Raw genomic sequence first — 19,655 nt, 5'->3', positions numbered from 1 at the left:
GTAGTCCTACTGTGTGTGAGCCAGACTCCTCCACAAGCATCATTTTTCCTATAATCTTCTCAATGACCCTATACAATCAATGTAGTTATTATCCCCAGATGGCTGATGCTCAGAGATGTTAGGCAGCTTGCCCAAGGTCACACAGTAAGTGGCAGAGCAAGAATTCCAAACCAGGCTCTGGCCTCACTCAACCCATCTCATCAAGCCCTTTTCATCAGCTCCAGCTGGTTCTTGAGGCACCTGTGTGGCTGCTGGTGTTTGGGGGCCTGTTTAGAACCCAGCAGTGTTGCTTAGCATGGCTGTGGAGGTCGAGGTCTCTTGTTTTGCTTCTCCCTCACTCCCGGTTAAGGCTCATGGCTGCTGTCCGGATTTGGGACTTTGCTTTCTCTCCAGAGTAAACCTAGCAGAGCCCCTTATTCCTTAATAGAGGGTGAGAGCAACAGTGACACTGCCCTTCTGGGTGCCAGGCAGCGTGCTTAATAGGGGCTTGTGTTTTCTCGTATTATCTTCTCCAAACATGCAGTTGGGACCCTGACTGTCGCCTTTCCCAGTAGAGTCAAGGGCCTTCCCCTACCCTCCGGCTGGTAAAATGGATTCAAGTTCAAAGCCCTGGCTGTTTTCATTTTACCCCGGCTCCCCTGACCTTTGACAGCTGGGCGGTGACAGCAGCTCCCTGGCAGCAAAGGCTGCATGCTAGCCTCTGGTACCTTTGATCTGAGATTGCACTGATCAGGTCCCTAACTTAGGTCATTGTTTTTACCAGGTTACTTTTATTGTCAGTCTGCCTAATTCCATGTCTTTTGGAATATTGTATCCCATTTCATTTACACTACAAAGGATTTTTAAATGTAATAAAAGTATGAAAAGAGAATATAGAAAAGGGACTTCTCCCATATAAAAGGAGTGGTTGATTATATCCTACTTAAAGTGCAGTGTGATGGGGGATAAAACTGCCTGCAAGCAGCTTAAACTGAGTTTCTGAGATGCTGGTGCCCGTCAGCCACATGGTTCCATGGTTACAGCCACTTCCTGGCCCTCTCAAGGATGCCCCAGTCTCACCCAAACCCCTTCTGGATGGATCCCTGTTTACACTTCCTGGAGAGGGTGACAGTGACTATTTCCAAAGGGCCAGTAGGCCCAGCCTTGGCGACTTGCCTTGAGAGGCCAGGTGGATTGTAACAATCAGCAGTCCAGGAGACAGTGACTGTCCAGGTGTGCTGACCAGGGGACAGTCTCTATGGAGATGGGAGAGAGGGGAAAGCTTTTGCCCCGGGGCTGTCTACCAAACACGTTCCATTGCCCAAACCACGAGCCCAGCCAAGAATTCTCCCCCTGTTGCTCTTCTATCTTTGCGATTAAAAATCCTGAAGTTTTTAGCCAGGCAGAACTCTTGAGTTATTCTTTTATGCCCTCATTAATTCCTTCCTTCACTTATTCAGCCTATAAGGAGGCATGTCAGAGCTAAGCCTTTTCCAAGGCCCCAGGATCAGTGGAATGAGATGTGGTACTGCCTTCATGGCACTAATTATCTGAGAGACACAGGTAACAAACCATATGGAAAGAGAAAGCCTAATGGACATAAGTGTACTGACTGCAGAGGTGCCCTAAGGAAGTCTAGGGAAACCAGGGCAGGCTTCTCGGATGAGGTGACATTTCTTCTGGAGCTTAAAAGATGAGTTATCAGGAGCCAGAGAAGGAGGGCACTGCAGGTAAAGAGAATGACATGTAAAGGATAGGAGAGTCTGACTCTTCAGACTAGCGTGGGCAAGCCAGTGGCCAGAAGGCATAGGCGAGGACCCGGAGCTACTCTGGCCAGGCCTCAGGGGAGAGTAAAACATATCTGTGGGTGTCGAGAAGCCAGTGAAGGACGATTTTGGGGGGAATGGCATCTGGGAACACGTACTCTGGGACCAGCATGGAAAGGGGTGGAAGTAGGTAAGGCGGGAAGACCGCTAATGACGCTGCTGACGTTCAGGCCCGAGTAGTGGGAGCCTGACCTAGGATGCTGCTGTTGGGGGTAACAGTGAGGGAAAGACTGGAGAGACATCTAGGAGGCCAAACAGACAGAACGTGGTAATCTGCCGGATGCCTTCCGTGGGAGCTATTGACAGTCACCGTGGAGTGGCCCGAGGCCGAACACAGACTGCATTTCTCCTCCAGCCAATGTGCTGGGATGAGATCTGACAAAAGGAGAGTCTGCTAGGGCCAGCGGGTGCCTCCCAGTGCATCCCAGGCTGAGCTGCTCGGCTGAGGGACAGCGTGGCCAGCTTAGAGGACATAGGGGCCAGCGACCTTCCCCTCACTGTCCTGCCAGCCGCCTTCCTTTTTACACTCTCTGGGTCCTGTAACCAGGGTACCCATGGCTTCCTCTACCCCTCAGCCCCATCCCAGGGTGTGTGTGGAGGCTCCTAGTCTCTGGTTGCCGGCTCTACAGCATCCCAGGCCAGTCCCACCAAGGATGATGTACAGTGTTATGCTAAACCACCTTTACGGCAGCCCCTTGGAATGCAAGCCTCCGCCCATGATGGATGGAGAACATCCATTTGTTCAGCCAACCACTTACGGTTTGTTGCAGACCTGCAAGAACCACACACAGGCGTCGTTAGGCCTGTTATGCCAAGGCTCCCATAAATAAATAGCAGAGCGTGTCTCTGTGCATTGGGGCAAGAGTATGGAAATGGAGGCACTGTGTAAATAATACATATTTACAAAATAAATATATCAGCACGTTAGCATATGCAGCCATCGCCAAATCAGCTCGTGTAACAACCACAAAAAGCTCCAAGGACCTGCCAAGGGGTTGGCTCCCATCCATCCATCAGTGTCGATCAGCATTAGAAATGACCGCCGAAGGGAGGGGGTCCTCCTGCCCACTGACCTTGAGGCCTTTGAATTGAGGCAAGTGGTGAGATTGCAGGTGGGTATCCTGACACACAGCTTGTCTGCCAAGGTGTGAAACTTAGCGTGGCCGTGTGTTCCTACAGATGTCTTAAGGTCTGCCGCCAAGGAGAAGGCTGATTAGCACCAAGTTGCAGGATGTAATGGGTTGCGACTACAGGAAGATGGCTGGCTGGCTGGCGGGGAGGGGGGCAGGGACAGATTTCCTAATTATGCAGATTTGCTTTGGCTTTCCAAGGGAACCGGTGGGTTGACTTTCCAAGTGATTCTTACGAGAGCCCTGTAGCTTTCAGCCTTTCACCCTGAGGGTAGGTTTGGGTTTTCAGAAAGTAGGTTCCTAGTCTCCGCCACCCCTTTTTGAGCTTTGAACCCCACTGGGCATCCAGCTCCAACATCTGGCGCTCGGAAGAGGCGGCTGACAGAATGGCCACTGGAGTGGGCGCCCCTCCCCTCGGTTGTAATGGCACAATGCTGGATTTCAGTATTTTAAATGAAAAATATATGCAGTTAGCTGTGCGCTGACAATGTCCTTGAGGATTTGACAGTGAGATTTTCCAGCAGTTGGTCTTCGTTAGGATCCTGGCGGTGTTTAATAAGGCAGTCGGACTGCTGGCACCTTGGGTTCCTGTTTGTTCTCCGAGGGCTCTGGGGCTGCTGCGGTAAGCACATCGACCAGAGCTGATCATTACAAGGGCGTACGCCACCATGAATAAAAATGTCACACGTTTTCCCATCTCACAGCGGTACAAAATGTCAGTCCTGTCAAACACACATTGCAGGGAGCTGTGTGCAGTCCGTACAAATTGGAGAGCTGCATATTCCCCCAGCCTTCTGATATTCTTCATTTGAAGCTGAAGAAAAACAGTTGTTAACCTATTAGCTAGGATTTTAAACTCTGCTGAGGCGGTGGAAGGTAGACTTTGACACAGATAGAAATGTATTCCAGGGTCCAGGAATTTTAAAACCAGGTTCTCCATCCATTTGTTCCGAGGAAGGAAAAAAAAAACCAAAAAAAAAAAAAAAAAACCCTCTGTCTAGTGAACCTGACTGTCTTTTTTTAACAGACACACTGGGGAAATTTTGAGATATTTCACATCTAAGCTTCCTATTGCTTCCCACATTCACATTCCACTCAAAAAGTCTCTTGCTTTTGGGGATGGCCCTGGGGCTCAACCTGTTAGGTCGGAACAGCGTTAGGTTGGGGGTTCTTCCTGATCAAAGCATGCCCGAAATGTTGCCAGCCTAGTGGACGGAGCACCTCGACTGACAGGGTCAGTGGCTGGTTGGTCCGGTTTGGCCAAACGCTGGCCAATGGCTTACTGAGAATTTGATGCTGCAATGGTTCCGTGATCTTGGGGAAGCATTTGCTTTGCGCTTACCATGTGTGGGCCTTGTGCCCAGAGCCAGAGGCCACATGTGAAGGAGACACAGTGCCACCCTCAAGGAGCCCATCGTTGTTTGGGGAGGGATGGAAGAAAGTAGCCCAGCTTTCTATCGAGCCAGGAAGACAGGGACGGCTTCCAGGGCAGGGAAGAGGCTTGAGGGAAGTGTGGGATTCATCTAGGAGGCAAGGCCAGGAGGGCATATGGGACGAACCCGTGTGTCGTGAGGGACAGGGCTGGAAAGAAGGGGCTGCTTGTGGAGGGGTGGGACATAGATCTGGTGGGGGCAGAGGCAGGGTCGTACATGGCCTGCCTGCCGAGGACTGTGTCCAGGGATGTGAGCAGCTCCCCGGGCTGCAGGTGGACGGGGGGACCCTGGTGGCAGGGAGAGAGCACTGTGAGCCTAATCCCCAAACTCCCTTTCCAGAGGGTGCTGTGTGAACCTGTCTGTACAACTGCAAGATCAGGGGAGCATTTCTACTGTAATTTCCTAGTGCTGTACTGCTTGGGGTGGACATCGTTCCAGAGATGATAAATTAGCCTTGGTTTTGCTGAGCTGGCCCTGGCCCTCCCGTGCACTGAGCAAACCCTCACCGAGTCGGGATGCAGGCCCAGTGAAACGCAGACGGCTGCAAAGACAACCTTTCTGTGCGGTCAGAACAGGCTGCGCAGGACAAAATGCTATGGGGGAGAACTCCCCAGGGAGAGGGGAGCACCCTCAGTGTCAAGGGGATAAGTTTCAGCATCTTTTTCTGCGGTTTGTGTGTCTGGTCTGATAGAAGGAGGGTGGGCTTCTTTGGGGTCAGACGTACCTGGACTTGGATCCAGTCTCGGCCACCTGTGAGCTCTGAGGCCTGGCCCGGGCAAGTCACTGAGCCAGGCAGCCTCAGTTTCTTCACCTGCCAAGTGGGGATTTTACCTTCTCTGAAGGGTTATTGAGATCAGTAGCGACCTTGTATGTGGTGCTCCTAGCACAGGAGCTGGTACACAGAAAGTACCAGAAAACAGTAGCCCTTGCTGCTATCAGAGGGGGATTCTCTCCCAGCATCTGGAAGCCCTTCCTCTTACCCCCACCTCCTGGGAATGTCACCCAGGCACCCTTGATGGCATCCCAGATGGCTGCCCTGGTGTAGGTAGCAGCAATGCACACCCTCCTCCCGCTCCTGTCTGGGCAGAGAATGGCACGCGTCAGCAAAGCTCCCTGCCCCTGCACCCGACCTTGGACCACCAATGGGATGCCACCTATTCAGACCGAGCAGCTGCACCTGACTCAAAACAAAAGGCTCCCCACTGCCAGCCCACTTCCCTCCCCGCTTCTGTCCCCCAAGCAGCAGGGTCACCCAGCCCCCTTGCAGCCTTCCCTCACAGCTGCCTCACTGCTTTTGTTCGGCATGTGAACTTCCACGTCAGCCCAGCTCCTTGCACGGGAAGTAATCAGGGATCTTGACAAGGCTTCAAACCACAAATGCCACTACAAATTAACCAGCACCACTACAAAATACTACTCCTGTCAACATCGGGAGAGAATGCACTGCTCTTCAGACTGAGCCGTCTTTCAGCTCGGAACTCACTGCCAGGGAAGTGCCCAGGTCCGGCCTGCGAGAATGGTCTGGCAAGGTGCCGTTGGGTCGACTGGATCCTAAGCACTCCCTCTCCAAAGAGGCTGGCTGACAGACCCGCCAGCAGAGGCTGTGGCTTCTCTTCCAGGGCCACCTTCTATCCGGAGCACCCCTCACACACGGTGCCTCAGGACAGCACACTGAAACCTCCCTGTGGAGTCTGACAAAGCCACCACCACCGGCTTCCTGGTGTGTTGCACCGGTCTGAGCAAGGGGCCTCAGTTTCCCCGTCTATAGAATGAGGATCGTGACAGAGCCTCTCCCCCGAGTTTTAGGACTGACTGGGATATTCCAAGGAACACATGGCCCGTCCAAGGGGCTCCAAAAGGAGGGCCCCTTCCAGCGTCTCTTTCCCATGAAGAAGCACTTCCTTTTTGTCCTATGTGGGCTGGATGGAAACCTCTTCCTCAGCCATGAAGTACAAGTCCGTCCTGTACAGCATCGCACAAGGAGCATCCCTCCAGGGAATAGCTGGAGCTTCGAGTCACCTCTGCAGATGCTCCAGGGCCCAAGCATCCCAGGGTCCCCTCTGGGGCCCCAGGGCCCAGCCCAGTGCTGTTGGCACACAGCAGGTGCTATAGGGCACCAGTGCCCGCTCTTTCCCCAGCTGTCCTTGCTGAAACTCGGAAGCAGAGGCAAGCATTTGATCCTCCCCAACAAGCAGGGCCAGCTCTGTCGAGGGTAGACGAAGAGGATGGGAGATAATGACAGGAGTTGGGGGACAGACGAGAGCTGTGCCCGAGAGAGCAAGTTGGGCATTTCAAAGGAGACACTCCACACAAATATGGCTTCAATACACTCCTTTTTGGAGGCATATCAAAAGAAGCCCTCTTTTATTTCCATACCTTGCATAATAGCGGCTTTCCAGTCCCGAGGAGTTAGAGGAGCCTTGCTCTCAGCCCAGAGGCCCTTTGTAGAGCCACGGAAAGCTTTGTCTTCCTTTCCCACTGGGGCCGTTTCATGTATAGGTCAGAGCATTGATGTGGCTACTAGCCAGGAAAATTAACCAGGTGAACTCTTTCCTCGTTAAACAGTGACAGAGTTTAATTGTGAATTTTCTCTTTCCCCTTCTCCATTCCTAGCAGTATACCTGGTTGGGGCACATCCCTGGGACAGAGAAACGCCAGCATCTATCCAGCCTCCCACTGGGGTCACTAGGCCCTCCTGTGTGTGGGTTACACAGGAGTCTGATGGGAAAGGGACGATTCAGACTCAAAGGATTTGAGACCCCGTTGGGGGCCAGCCTCAGAGGCCAGCTCTCAGGCTCCAGCTGCCATCGGGCACAGCCCACGTTCTCTGGCCCTCAGAAAGGGGAGCCTCAGGCTGCTGGCTGCCCCGCAGGCAGGGTGCTTCCTCACCGTGAGCTGTGTGTGCACAGCCCTCGGCCTTCAGTGAAACTGGTTGGCCCCTGTGGCCTCCGGCTTGTGTTCTATCTCCTTCCCCACACCAGGTCCCTGGTTGGGATCTGGCCTGTCTTTCCACTGCTTGGGACATTTCACCTATGTGGCCTTAGGCAGCACCTGTCCCCCCTCCCTGAGCCTGCTTTCCGAGCAGTGACATGGGAATGCTGATTCTGACCTCGAAGGGATAGTCCAAGGTGGGGCCTCAATGGGGACTAAATCCATGTGTTACTTCCTAAACAGCCAGCTCCCTCCCACATACGTCACAGGACCCATGCCCCAGCCTGCAGTTTCCTTGAAATGAGCTCTTTGAACCTCTTCGGAAGGCCTGCCATTCAAAGCTTTATGTGACCCTGGGCAAGTCTTTGCCTCCCCTCATCTGTGAAATGGAGTGACAACCCTCATTCTGGCATGAGGCTTGCCTGGGATAACAAGATTGCTGGTGAGGCACCAGGAACACGGCAGGCAGGAAGTGCTTCGGCTCTCCCCACTGTGTGCTGCCCCCCACCCCACCCCCTGCACACTCTACACTCGGCCCCAAGTCAGTGCCTGGCAGTCGAGCGTTTTCCACCCTGCAGCCCCATGCAGGGTGCCCGCTCATCCATGCTGCCCAGGTAATTAAGTTGATATTCCAACACGGCTTCCCCTCCTGACCTTTTGGAAACAATGTGTTTTGCTGCATCAACAAATTAACTGCAAATCAGATGCTGTCCTCATAAATGTGGGTTTTGCATCCAATGAGCATACTCACCTGGCTCACACGGCTGACAGATCTCAACACCAAGGGCCAGGCAGAGGCCGCGGAGTTCCTCTCCTCTCTGGGACATGCATGTCAATCACACTTTCAGGCTTACCCTGTGTTCGCAGCTACCAGCAGCCACGTGGCCCAAGGTGGTGAGTTGACAACATGAAGGCCTCGGCAGGCGCCTGTGGCTGGAGGGAAGTGTCTGTCCTTAGAAGCCCACCTCTCCTCCTGCACCAAGGACACCAAGGTCTCTGATGTGTCCCTCCCGCCTGAATCCCACTGCGCTGAGGAGAAAGTCCACACTTCTTAGCCTGGCGTTCAAGGCCCTGTACATCCTGTGTGTCCCCCACCAGCCCGACTGAGGTCCTTGCCTGCCCCGTCCTCATGTTCACCCTCGCTCTCGTCTCATCGGACCACTGTGGTTCCCTGTGCCAGGCATCCGAACTCCCTACCATCCCCATCTGTGGACCTCCACAGACCTCGGCACCCCTCTGTCCCAGCATTATAGCCCCTCTATCAGAGCGGGAGCCCTGTGCCTGTACAAAGCGTCCTCTACAGTTTGTTAAATGGTCAAACAAATGAATCATGTGCCTCTGGAAAGCACCAAAAAGAGATGCTCGCCTGAGGCAAGAAGCGGAAGACGGCAGTCGTCCTCCCTCACCAGCCTGTTCTCAGGCACAGATGTCTACCACCAGACTCTAACTTCAGAAGGGACAAAGGTTAGAAAACCATGTCAGAAAGGATTCCAGATGACTTTGGAAATTGGGGTTGACAAGGATGGCACAATGGGCTGAGAATACCTGCTTGTTTTAGTGCCTGCTACTAGCTGAGTGACCTCATCCTAGTCCCTTAACCTCTCTGGGCCTCCTGTTTCCTGTCTATAGCAGGGAAACCATTCTTCTCTAACTTGCCTCACCAGGGGATGTGAGGCTCAAAGGAAAGAGAAGTAGGAATGCTTGAATGCTTTGAAAGGAAAACGCATCATATAAATAGAAGAAATTACTATTAAAATCCAGTCTCCCTCAGCAGTGCTTGGCTGACAGTGCACTCCTTTGGAAAATCAAGGTCTTCACGTCTGCAGGGCTTTTCTGGGAAGACTTGCGAGTCCATCAGGAGGACAGAGGAGTGGATGGTCCCATTTCCTCTTCAGGATGCTGGGCCAGAGTCTCACACAGCTGGATTGCACCCTCGTAGCCTCCTCACACCAGGTCTTGTGACTCACGAGTTATTTCTGTTTTACTGAAGAGTTAACTGAGAGTTAGGTCAAATAACTCACGCAAGTGGTGGAACCAGTTGTGACCTCAGCTAGGAAATGACAGAGCCAAGATTTGAACCCGTGTCTTTCTGACCCAACGTGGTATATTTCTTGGGCTTTAGCCCAAATACTCTTTGTACTCTAAGAAAGCAATTTTTCTGTGTTGTAGGACAAAGCCCATTAGACCACACAGCCCTTAAGGACAAAAGCTCTGTGTCCTTCTGAGTCCCCAGGCCCTGCCCCCGAGCAGTTGTTCCATAAACTTCCATAGGCAACTCCTTCCACCCTGCGAGAGTGAATCAGCTTCCCCAACTAGACATGACCTTCGGGAGGGTAGCTGCTTGTGTTGATCAAGGAAACCCCCCACCCCACCACAGCCGAGCTCAGGAAGTGCCAGTTGAATTGTGGGACAGAACTCTTCTAAGCAAAAGATTGCTAAGGGCCCAGCTTGTTTGAACTCACTTAAGACAGCAGTCAGTGTGGCTGCGATTCGATCCTGCGAGGAATTGAGCATCACATGTAACGTGATTTCTGTTCAAACGTGCGTGGACCTCTCAGTTCTCTGCTTCTGCTTTAAGGCTCTTCTGGTTTAGTCGCTGCCTTTTCCAGTGGTGGGAAGAGCACTGGATCTGCAGTCAAGAGGACCAAGACCCGCTCCCAGCACTTCCCATTTGAGCAGGTCCAGTCTGTTTCCATGTCCACAGAAGGATATGCTTCCTGCCACTAGAGCCGTGGAAAAAACAAGCTCGTGCCGGCCCTGGGCTGTGGGCTGGGGTACAGAGTCTCCACCCTGGGGAATGCACGGAGGGGCTGCTCCTAGGTCACCTAAATGACTTACACTGAGTCCTGGCCAGCTTTGCAGTCTGCCTGGGCCCCACCTCACACTGTCAGTCCCAGATTCGGCTTCCCAAGCACGTGGGGCCAGGTTCTGGAAAATGGTGTGTTGAGTAGATTCTTCCCTGGCTTCTCTCCTCACCCCCTTCCCACCCAAATCACCAACACTCACCCCCGGTGAGTTCTAATTGTCCTCTGAGTACTTCGCTCTCAGGAAGTACTCCTTTCCTCCTTTTCCTCCAGGAAGCGGAAGCACCCTCATAGCTGCAGATTGGTGTGTGCTTGGCCCTGGGGAAAGTGCTGTCACTCACGCTACATCCCTGCCGTGGGGCCTTCATGATCGCTGAGGACATTTCTACCCCATTATCTTTTCTTGGTGTCTTTAAACCCCCCGTTACCTCTGCTGGCTTCTAGGTTGGGTGTGATCAAGGGGCTGCTTTCCTCCCACCACTTATAAATTCAGTTGCAAAAGAACCAACACGTACTGATGACAAAGGAAAATAAGTTAATTACGGAATCTGAAAGTTGAACTAACATTTGTTGAGTTTCCACATGCCAGGAAGTTTCAGCCAAAAATCATTTGCTGGACACCTATTAGGTGCCTAGTACTATACTAGACCCCAAGAGAAACAGAGAGATGAAGCAAGTGAGCTAGTAATTACAATCTGTCTGCTCTGAATACACAGGGAGCGGGGTGGGGGGTGGGAAGCACCTGACCATCCTGCTCAGGGAAGGGCAGGGAGGGCCTCCTGGAGGAGGTGGCACTTGAGGCAGCAAAGGATAAATAAGAGGCACCAAGGGTGGGACAAATGGAAATGGAAGGGTGTTTCAGGCTTAGGGACCAGCATGGAAGCACAAGCATGCATGAGGCATTCAGGGGGAGCAACTGGGTGAGCAGGGCTGGGTGGGGAGCCCTGGTCAGGGATGTATCAGAGATGAGATTGCAGAGGTTTGTGGGGGGCGCCCAGCATCTGGAGGGCTTTGAAAACTTCAGGTGGCATTTTCCAGGGGGATTTTAATGGGTATTATAGGGAAAGTGAGTCCTTCAAACAAATTGGGAAGACAGGACTTTAAAGAAAAAAAGAGTTAATAGAGTTTTGTCTGCTTAGGGTGGATTTTCTTTTTTTTTTTTTCTTTTTTTTTTCTTTTTTTGCAAAGATTTCTTTTACTGTGCTAACAGGCATTGTGAATCTCCAAAAGGAACACGACAGTAGACAGCACTTCGCAGCCTTGCCTGGCTGGGGAACCCCCTTTTCTCCCATCATACATTGCATCTCCCAGGATGGTGTGTCTCAGAAGACACCTTAGGAGATGCCGGCCTTCCATTGAGATGATTTAAGCTGGCAGGTGACATGACTGGGCGCGTGTTCTGTTTGAGTCCACTCTGGAACAAGTGTAGAAGACGGATTGGGAGGGGAGAAGCTGGAGGCAGGGAAGCCTGCTCATGGTGACAGTTGCTGGCGGCACTGTGGGGAGACTTTGGCGAGTGTCGTCTCATTGCGCCTTCCTAACAACCCCCTCGGGTAGGAGCTGCCGTTACTGTGTGTACAGATGAGGAGAGTAAGGCTCAGATGGGTAACCCACGGGCCCATTGGAGCCCAGAGGGTAAGTGGGGGCTGGGGTTCAGTCTGAGACTGTCTGACCCCAGAGGCCACCTCCTGAGCACTCTGCCCCACTGCCACCCCAGCCAGCAAGAGGGAAATGGCCAGGTCAGAGGTGACAAGCAGTGAGGGCTGTCAGGCTGGAGAAGGTAGTTACCCAGAAGTAGAGTGGCCGAGCACCAGGGAACAGGTGGGGAGGAAAGAGAGGGGTGTGGATGTGAGCAGCAACCTGTGCACCCGAGGAGGAGGGCTCCCCTCTCCCTGTCCTTGTACTTTCCTCCTGATGAGCAGTGCGAGTTGGGGGGCTCCATTCCCCTTTGCCCGGCACACTTCCTGTAAGCCATGAAGGGGGAGAGACATGGCTCAGTGGGCAGCCACACTCACGGCTGGCGTCCTCAGCCCCAGATGGCCTCCAGCTGAAGAAGGCTCGCTGAGCATGGGTTGGCCCAGACTCCCCACCCTCTAATGTATAGAATCTGGGAAGCAGGAATATATTTCCATCCAGGCAAGCTCTATGTGCCATGAAGACCCCAATTCTCCACCACATCCTTCGGCCACCTCTCCCCTCACACCACTCTCACAGGCCCTTTCCCCCAGGAGCTGGGTTCAGAGGATGAGTTGGAAGGCAGGTTTGCTATCTGAAGGATCATTCCAACCAACCGAAGCTCTAAAGCACTGTCCAAGAGAAGTGTCGTGGGAGTCACACGTGGAATTCTAATATACTTAACCACATATGCAACATATTTTCATTTTCACATGTAACGAATATTAAAAACTACTGAGATATTTTACATTCTTCAAACTAAGCCTCTGGAATCCACTGCTTTATACTTACAGTATGTCTTAGTTTGGACTCACCACATGTGGCTGTTGGCTCCTGTAGTGGGCAGTGCTTGTCTAGACTCTATAGAATAATGTTGTACCTTTGTGAACCACGTGGTTGGATGGGCAGGAACCAACTGGAAGCCTCCTAGCGTTTGCTGAGGGTCAGAGGTCTCTCCTAACCCTGCCTACCCATCTCGCACACTGTTCAGGGCACCTGGATGGGCGGGCTATGGAAAGGACCAAGCTTGACTTTCAGGATTTGAGAGTAGAGCCAGTAAGCCTGTGTTCTGTTGTGTTTTTTATAATATTCAAACTCTGATTTCAAAAGCCAAGCATTTTGTACAAATTTTATTGTTCGTCAGATATTTATTAGCATGTATTTTCTTCCAAGGCCCAGGGATGAAGTCCCTCAAAGAAATGGGGTGGGGGGGTGTCAGATGCTCTGTGTTCAGGACAAGCCCCACCGAGCAGGGAGCACTGGGCGCGGCGAGCACAGACGGTTGCATCTGACCAGGGCAGAGTCTTAAAGGATGAGTAAAAGTTTGCCAGGCAGACTAGGATTGGATAGGTCATCCCACCCAGAGGGCAGGCAAGAAACGAGGCATGAGAGGCCAGAGCCATTTGGGCATCTGCCAAGGTGAGCATGGGTGAAGGCTTGGAAGGGTCTGGGGCACAGCAAAACCCAGGTCACGGAGGATTTGGAATGCCAGCCCAGGGCCTTGTTGCGCCATCATCCAAGGACTGGGGGCAGAGGGGGATGTTGGGGCGCAGCAGAAGTCTCAAAGCTGGGGAGTGGCATGCTCATCATATTGCACTTTGGAAGATCCCCCTTGGCCTGTGTGGAGAATGGCTGGAGAACATGCAGACAGGGGCCCCTGTTGGCAGACGATTACAGTGGTCCAGGTCAGAGACGAGGCTAGAACAAAAAAATTGGCAGAGGGGAGGGCCTCAGAAATGGAATGTACAGGACCAGTGACCAGTCAGTGCGGATGTGTCGAGGCCTGGGTGCTTGCCCTCAAACCATGTGTGCAAATGCATCAAACCGTCTCCGTGTGTACTGATGTTTTAAGTTTCGCTTTAATGCAGCCACAAAGACTCCGTCCCACTCGCCCGCCGCCTCCCAAGATACAGCGCTCGAGGCCCGTGAGTAGCCAGTGGTTCTGCCCCCTCCCCTCCTAACACTGCCTGGACCGCTGTCCCCGCCTGACTAAACCTTGGGAGTTGGAACTCAGCTGCCTTGCAAAAGAAAAATGGGGATTGGGGTTCCCAGCTTCCGTTCTCTGTGTGGCATGAACCCGAACTTGCATTTTCTGGGCTTCTCTCTCCTTTTCGTGAATCAGTTCAGGGACTTGCAGGTCAGAGCTGTAGGTCGCTGGGGGCCACCGTGTGGTATGTTTGCCGTGTGTGTAGCAGACTTCCTAGGATGAGCCATGTGTCTAGCCCATGAGCTTTAAAGTCTTGCTCCAACCGCCTCTTCTCACAAAGGAAGTAAATGTCTGGCAGCAGGGGTCTCATCCCCGCCAACCCGGGGTTTGCAGGTGCATGTGCTGTCCTCTCCAAGGAGGAAACTGTGGCCAATAATGTGGCACTGGTTCCGGTGGAGATAGGTGCTCCTCCTCTGGCAAGCCTCACGTGAAGCTCACGTTTCCGTGTGACGCGCCAAGGGAGGGTGGAAAAGCAGGACAATGTGTGAGAAACCCACCAACACCTGGGAAAGGGGTGGGCGAGAGAAAGAGGGAGACCATCTGTGTTTTTAAAGAGATGCTGTGGGAAAATATGGGGTGTGGTCCCGTTTTTCAGCCTCGGTGATGTCATTTTCCTTGTAAGCTTAGACTTTGGCCGTGCCAAAGCATAATAATGTTAGCAGTTCCTTTAAAGTGGGAAACTTGCTGGTATCATTTGGTGAGGGCTGTTTACCAAGACAAGAGTTTTTGTCTCTCGTTCAAAGCGGCCACTGCTCCTGCAGCCGAGCAAAGGGGTCAGGTCCCCACCGAGTTGCCATCAGGGTCCCCCACAAACGGGTGTCCCAACCCCCTCCTGCCCTCCACAGTGCACAGTTAGTCTTGTGAAAGGTGTGGCAGCCAAACGCTGTAGGTGGCCAGGCTGAACTGTGTCTGTTTTTTACACCCAGCATCAATGGGGTGGCTGCTCTCTACATCGATCTCGGAAAGTTCTAGGGTCCTGTTTTCCTCCCCTTCCCTACCATGTGTGGGAGTTGGAGGGCTAGGTGGAGGGGGGATTTGGAGAGCTTTACGTGTGACGGTCGTGAGGCTACAGGTCCAGCCACGTGTGATGAATCGATCCTGTTACCCAAGCGGTCATCAGCACAGCTGAAAAGGCTGGAATGTTTCTGCTCGCTGTCACTAGAAGAAAGGCACAAACAGCAAAAAGAAAAAGCACTGTGGGGGCCAGGTACCCCTTCTGAGTCAAACCTTGCGTAATTCAGTGAGAGTTTAATATGCATTAGCAGCATGGACTTGGCGCGTAGACAGTGCTAGGCTTGAACACCGAAGCTGTGGGACTTCAGGCAAATACTGCGGCTCTCTGAGCCTCACTTCTCTCTCTGTAATAGACCCTCCTTCTCAGGGGGTTTTTGTGAGAGTGAACAAAGATGACATCTGTAAAGCGCCTGCAATGCCAGCCCAGGGCCTTGTTGCGCCATCATCCAAGGACTGGGGGCGGAGGGAGGGTGTTGGGGGGCAGCAGAGGTCTGGCCCACAGGAGTGGTCCTTCTTCACAGGTTTTTAAATCTTACTATCTGTAAGGAATGCCCGGGTTTCTGGGTAACCAACGTTGTTCAGGACTGTCGTCCTTAGGCACATCATCCCATTGAACCTGACAGTCACTCTACGAGGAAGGCACTGTCTCCACCCATTTTAGAGATGAGAAAACTGATGCTCAGTAACTGAACTCAAAGCCCTCAATGACAGATAGGGGTCACCAGCCTCTAGCACCTGTGGTGCCTCCAGCATACCAAGCTCCCTGAACCCTCCACCTCCGTTTCCACGGAGTCCATCTTAGTAGAAAGTACTGGGGCAGAGCCCTCAGATGAGAGAAAAATAAGCAGCAGCCTGCTGGGCTTCCTGTGCAATGTCTAGGGCAGCATTGGATCCTGGCAGAGAGAGGTGAAAAGAATTAACACTTAGGCAGCACTTTTTGTGTGCCTGACGTATGCTAGGCACTTGTCGAATTATTGTCTCATTTGTCCTTAGAAGAGCCCAGAGGCTGCAGGTGCTGTTTCCCCAGTTTGCAGCCGAGACCCAAGAGACGATAAGAGGCCAGGCTGGCCTTTGAGCCCTGGCCTGTGTCTGCAGTGCCTGTCCTTGCTCCTCACCAGGCAGCCTCTTCTGCAACCAGTGGGCAGCACTCAGAGTTCCCTGTAGACCTGGGACCTGAGGCAGGCAAGGAGTCTCGTAGAAAGCAGGATACGGCTCAGGGTCGCTCCCCTTGGAAAACTCAGGTACTGGAGACAGCTACAGGGGACTCTCTGTTGTCTCACCAGCATTGGGATTCGTGCAGATTGGGGGTGGGGAGGTAGCCACATCCACGGGCAACTGAGGGAATGCAACTTGGGAATGCAAACGTCACCCTGAGAAAAGCCTGCCGCTGCTCTGGTGCAGGAGGCGACTAGCCCAGCACTCAGGACTGCACACCCCTTCGGTTATTTGGCACTGAAGAGGCAGGGTGCTAGCAGAACCAGTTCTCGTAGGCTTGGAAATCAGAGAGGCCTGCCCTGGTTTGAATCACAGCTTGGCCACTTCCTGGCTATTTGACTTGGGCAAGATAATTACCTTCTCTGAGCCTCACTTTCATTGTCTGTAAAATGGGTTTAGCAAGATCTACCTGGTGAGGGTAATGAGCCCATACAAGTACAGTGCCTAGCACCATCCCTGGCAAGAAGCGTGAACGTATACCCACTTGTGCCAACCCAGACACCTTCTGCCAAGCAGGCTCACTATGGGAATCCTAGGTTTTATGCTTTCAGGGTGTGTTCACTCCAAGTGCACTCGTGCAGACAGGTCCAGTGGGCACCACTGCACAGTAGGGGTGAACCTGGGAGACACGGGGCATGGAACCCCTCAAGAGCTTCGAAGAGGACGGTCTGACGAGCTCCCATGTCAGGAGCCACTGGCTCTCAGCTGGACTTTACCTGGTCACCTAGCTGCAAACATTGTGGGCAGAAGTGCAGCTGTTGCCCCGGGGTGGCGGTAGCCTGGCGGCGTAGCCACTCAGCCTTTTGGAGGGAGTTTTGTAGCCTGGCACCTGTGGCTGGAGTTCAGATGTTACCAGAGGGTTTAGATTTTCTTTTTGAAGAGAAGAAAAAGGAAAGAGCAGAAGAAAGCCTTGCCAGTGTCTGGTGGACTGAGGGGAGTGGGTCGGGTGTGCAAGGGAGAGCAGGCTGTGGTTGGCTGCATGGGAAGTGCTTTATAAGCTCTGTATTTATTATTTCTTGCTCACCATTAAAATCAAATGTACTCGGTGCTTTTGTATTCAATACACATTTAACCCTGCCGACTTAGATTTCTCAGGTTTTAAATCCGGTGGGGAATTGGCTGGTTTCCCAACTTTACCCTCAAGTCTCCCTTGAACAGAGCTCAAAATCCCTGTTTAGCATTTTCTCCCCTGGCACTGCTGGGATCCTAACACTGGTGGGGCCGGCCGCTGTTGTGCGTGCATGTGGTTTCTTCCCTCATCCCCAGCCCCCACCCTTCCTAAGCACCCCAGAAAGACGGACGTGATCGCTGAAATATGACGCGCCAGTTGTCTGCATCGTCTTGTGATTCGGGTTTAATGAAACCATTTTGTCTCTCTGTGTCTGCCTGGTTGCGGCTCTAACTGTAGGTCTGCGGCCGTGTGTGTGTGTGTGTGTGTGTGTGTGTGTGTGTGTGTGTGTGTGTCTCAGAGAGAGAGAGAGAGAGAGAGAGTTGTGCTTGTGTGTGCCTCTGTGAGTGTATCTGTGAAGCTTTGTGCGTTGGTGTCTCCAGGCCTCTGTGTGGTTGTCTGTCTGTGAGTATCATTTTCTGGCTGGCTTTGTCCACACCAATCAGGTGTATGTGACTCTGGGTGTGTCTGTAGCGCTGGGGGTGACTGACTGTCCCCGGTCTGCAGTGCCTTTCTCCCCCTCCCCCGCCTTCCCTGCCTCCCCGCTCCCCTCCCCCGCCCCACCCCTCGCCTGCTCTGTCTGTTTTATCATCCCTAATGAAGCAGTCTTCTCCATCGATCCTGCTGATTGCCAACCCATTCCTTTTGTTTGTTGGCGCTGAGCCATTCAGCGGCACTCTGACAGCTCAGCTCGTCTAATTAGCTCTGTTGTTCTTTTTCCCCATGTTTCACCACGTTGCAAGTTCAGTTGAAGTTGCCACAAACTTAATCCCCCCATTTCAGCCACAAGTTCACATTCCTAACCCAGCCTTTATTATAGCAAGGAGCAGCCATGTGCAAAGACAGGCTGGCCGGCCTTAATGTCTGCCCTTTCCTGAAACCCCTACCCCAGGATCTGGGGGCAGGACAGAGCTGCTCCATTGCCCCAGCTGCACACCTGCCTTTGTGGTGACAAGTCTGGGGGAGCACCCCAACCAGGTGACGCTGCTTACCAGCTGCCTCTGGCTCTGGCCTGGGAAACCAATTCACAGTGAGAATGGGTGGGGGTGTATCCATTCGTATAGCCAGCAAATGGTGACTGGATGTGTCCGCTTTGTGGCAGCCACTGTTCTAACAACAATGATAATAATAGCAACATTATTGTGCACTTCGTAGATTCCAAGCAGCAACATTCAGTGGTTTCTAAAAATCTTGCTGAGTGACCCCGCTCGAATTCCAGGCACTGAGCGGGATGCTAGGCAAGAGTAAGACCATGACATTTGGCATCTTCTAATTCACAGACACCCCTCCCCTGGCCTCCTTTTGTTATTGACAAGCTCACAGAGAAGCAAGGTGAGCATTTATGGAGCCCCACTGTGTGCCAGCCCCCGTGCTGGCACTTTTCCTGCGTCATCTCAGTCGATCTTCACAGTAGCCCCATAGAAAAGGACAGCAAGAGTGGTGGGGTGCATTTGGCACTTTTTTTTTTTTTTTTACCACATCTCTGAGTTGCCAGACGAGGCTGAGATCAGACTGGCCACTCCACAGGAAAAACTTGGGTTAGATCAGACGTGCAGAGACCTGAGGGCTTGATCAGACTCTATAAAGACTTGTCTTTTGTGCAGCCAACTTCTGTAATCTCTGTTCCTAAACCATTGTGCTGTGTCGCCCACAAATTGCTGGGGGAGTGATTCAGGGAAGAGGGTGGGCAGGAAATTGAGTGTGTGCCCTCCTTCCCTGTCCTGTCTGAGAACCTCAGCCATCGGGCATTTCTCACTTGGTGCCTCACCTGCAAAGAGAAAGCAGGCCGCCTGCACTGGGTGCTCAGTCATTTTTATCAGCCGTGAAACTCACAGCTAGACCTTCTTAGCTTAGCTCACTGGCATTGGAAATGGTCGAGATGACAGTGCCCAATTTAAAGCCATGTAGTATTGATTGGACAAAAGGAGTATCCTTCTAGGGGCACCTCGAAATTCTCAGCCTAACTCCCATCACAGGCTCCGCTGGGGAAGGGGGTGTCTTTTTCAGTGGGCCCTCCTCTTGGCTTTCAGTGGCAGCAGACCAGGAGAAACACCAAAAGGCCCATCTTGTCACTGCAGCCCGACTGTGGATCGGGAAGCTGTGTGCTTCACTGTCAAGTACACCCGGCCGTGCCCCTCGAGCTGTGTGCACACAGTGAGCCTGGTGACCACCTGGGCTGTGTGGCATCCAGGCTGAGCCCTGCTCAGGAGGGCTGCATGGGGATGCCCTAGGGAGCAGAAGATGGCCTTTAGGGCGCTCTCTCATGCCATTATTTACTTCCCCCCTTCCAGTAAGAGAGGAAAATAAGCATCTTATAATTGAGTTGTAAAAAGAACAAAATGAGCACGTGTTCCCTAAAAACAAAGGCTGAGTGAAACCTTTGTGTTCTACCCCACGGGTTTCTGGGTTCTAGAAGAAGGTGAGAGTGGGGCCTTAGCCTCATTGAAGCCTCTTTGTTCCACATCTGTGTAGACAGTATCTCATCGAACCTCCC

The 19,655-nt window shown here is 52.6% G+C and overlaps 1 protein-coding gene across 2 annotated transcripts in view; it reads left to right on the top strand.

Annotated features, from left to right (window-relative positions):
• DENND1A (DENN domain containing 1A) overlaps nt 1-19,655 on the top strand; it is a 481,754-nt gene that overhangs the window by 442,209 nt on the left and 19,890 nt on the right. The window lies entirely within an intron of this gene.

This window comes from Rhinolophus hipposideros, assembly GCF_964194185.1.
Source record: "Rhinolophus hipposideros genome assembly, chromosome: 11".
Taxonomy (NCBI): Eukaryota; Metazoa; Chordata; class Mammalia; order Chiroptera; family Rhinolophidae; genus Rhinolophus; species Rhinolophus hipposideros.
The sequence above is the reverse complement of the archived record's forward strand: the minus strand, read 5'-3'. Positions and strand labels throughout refer to the sequence as shown.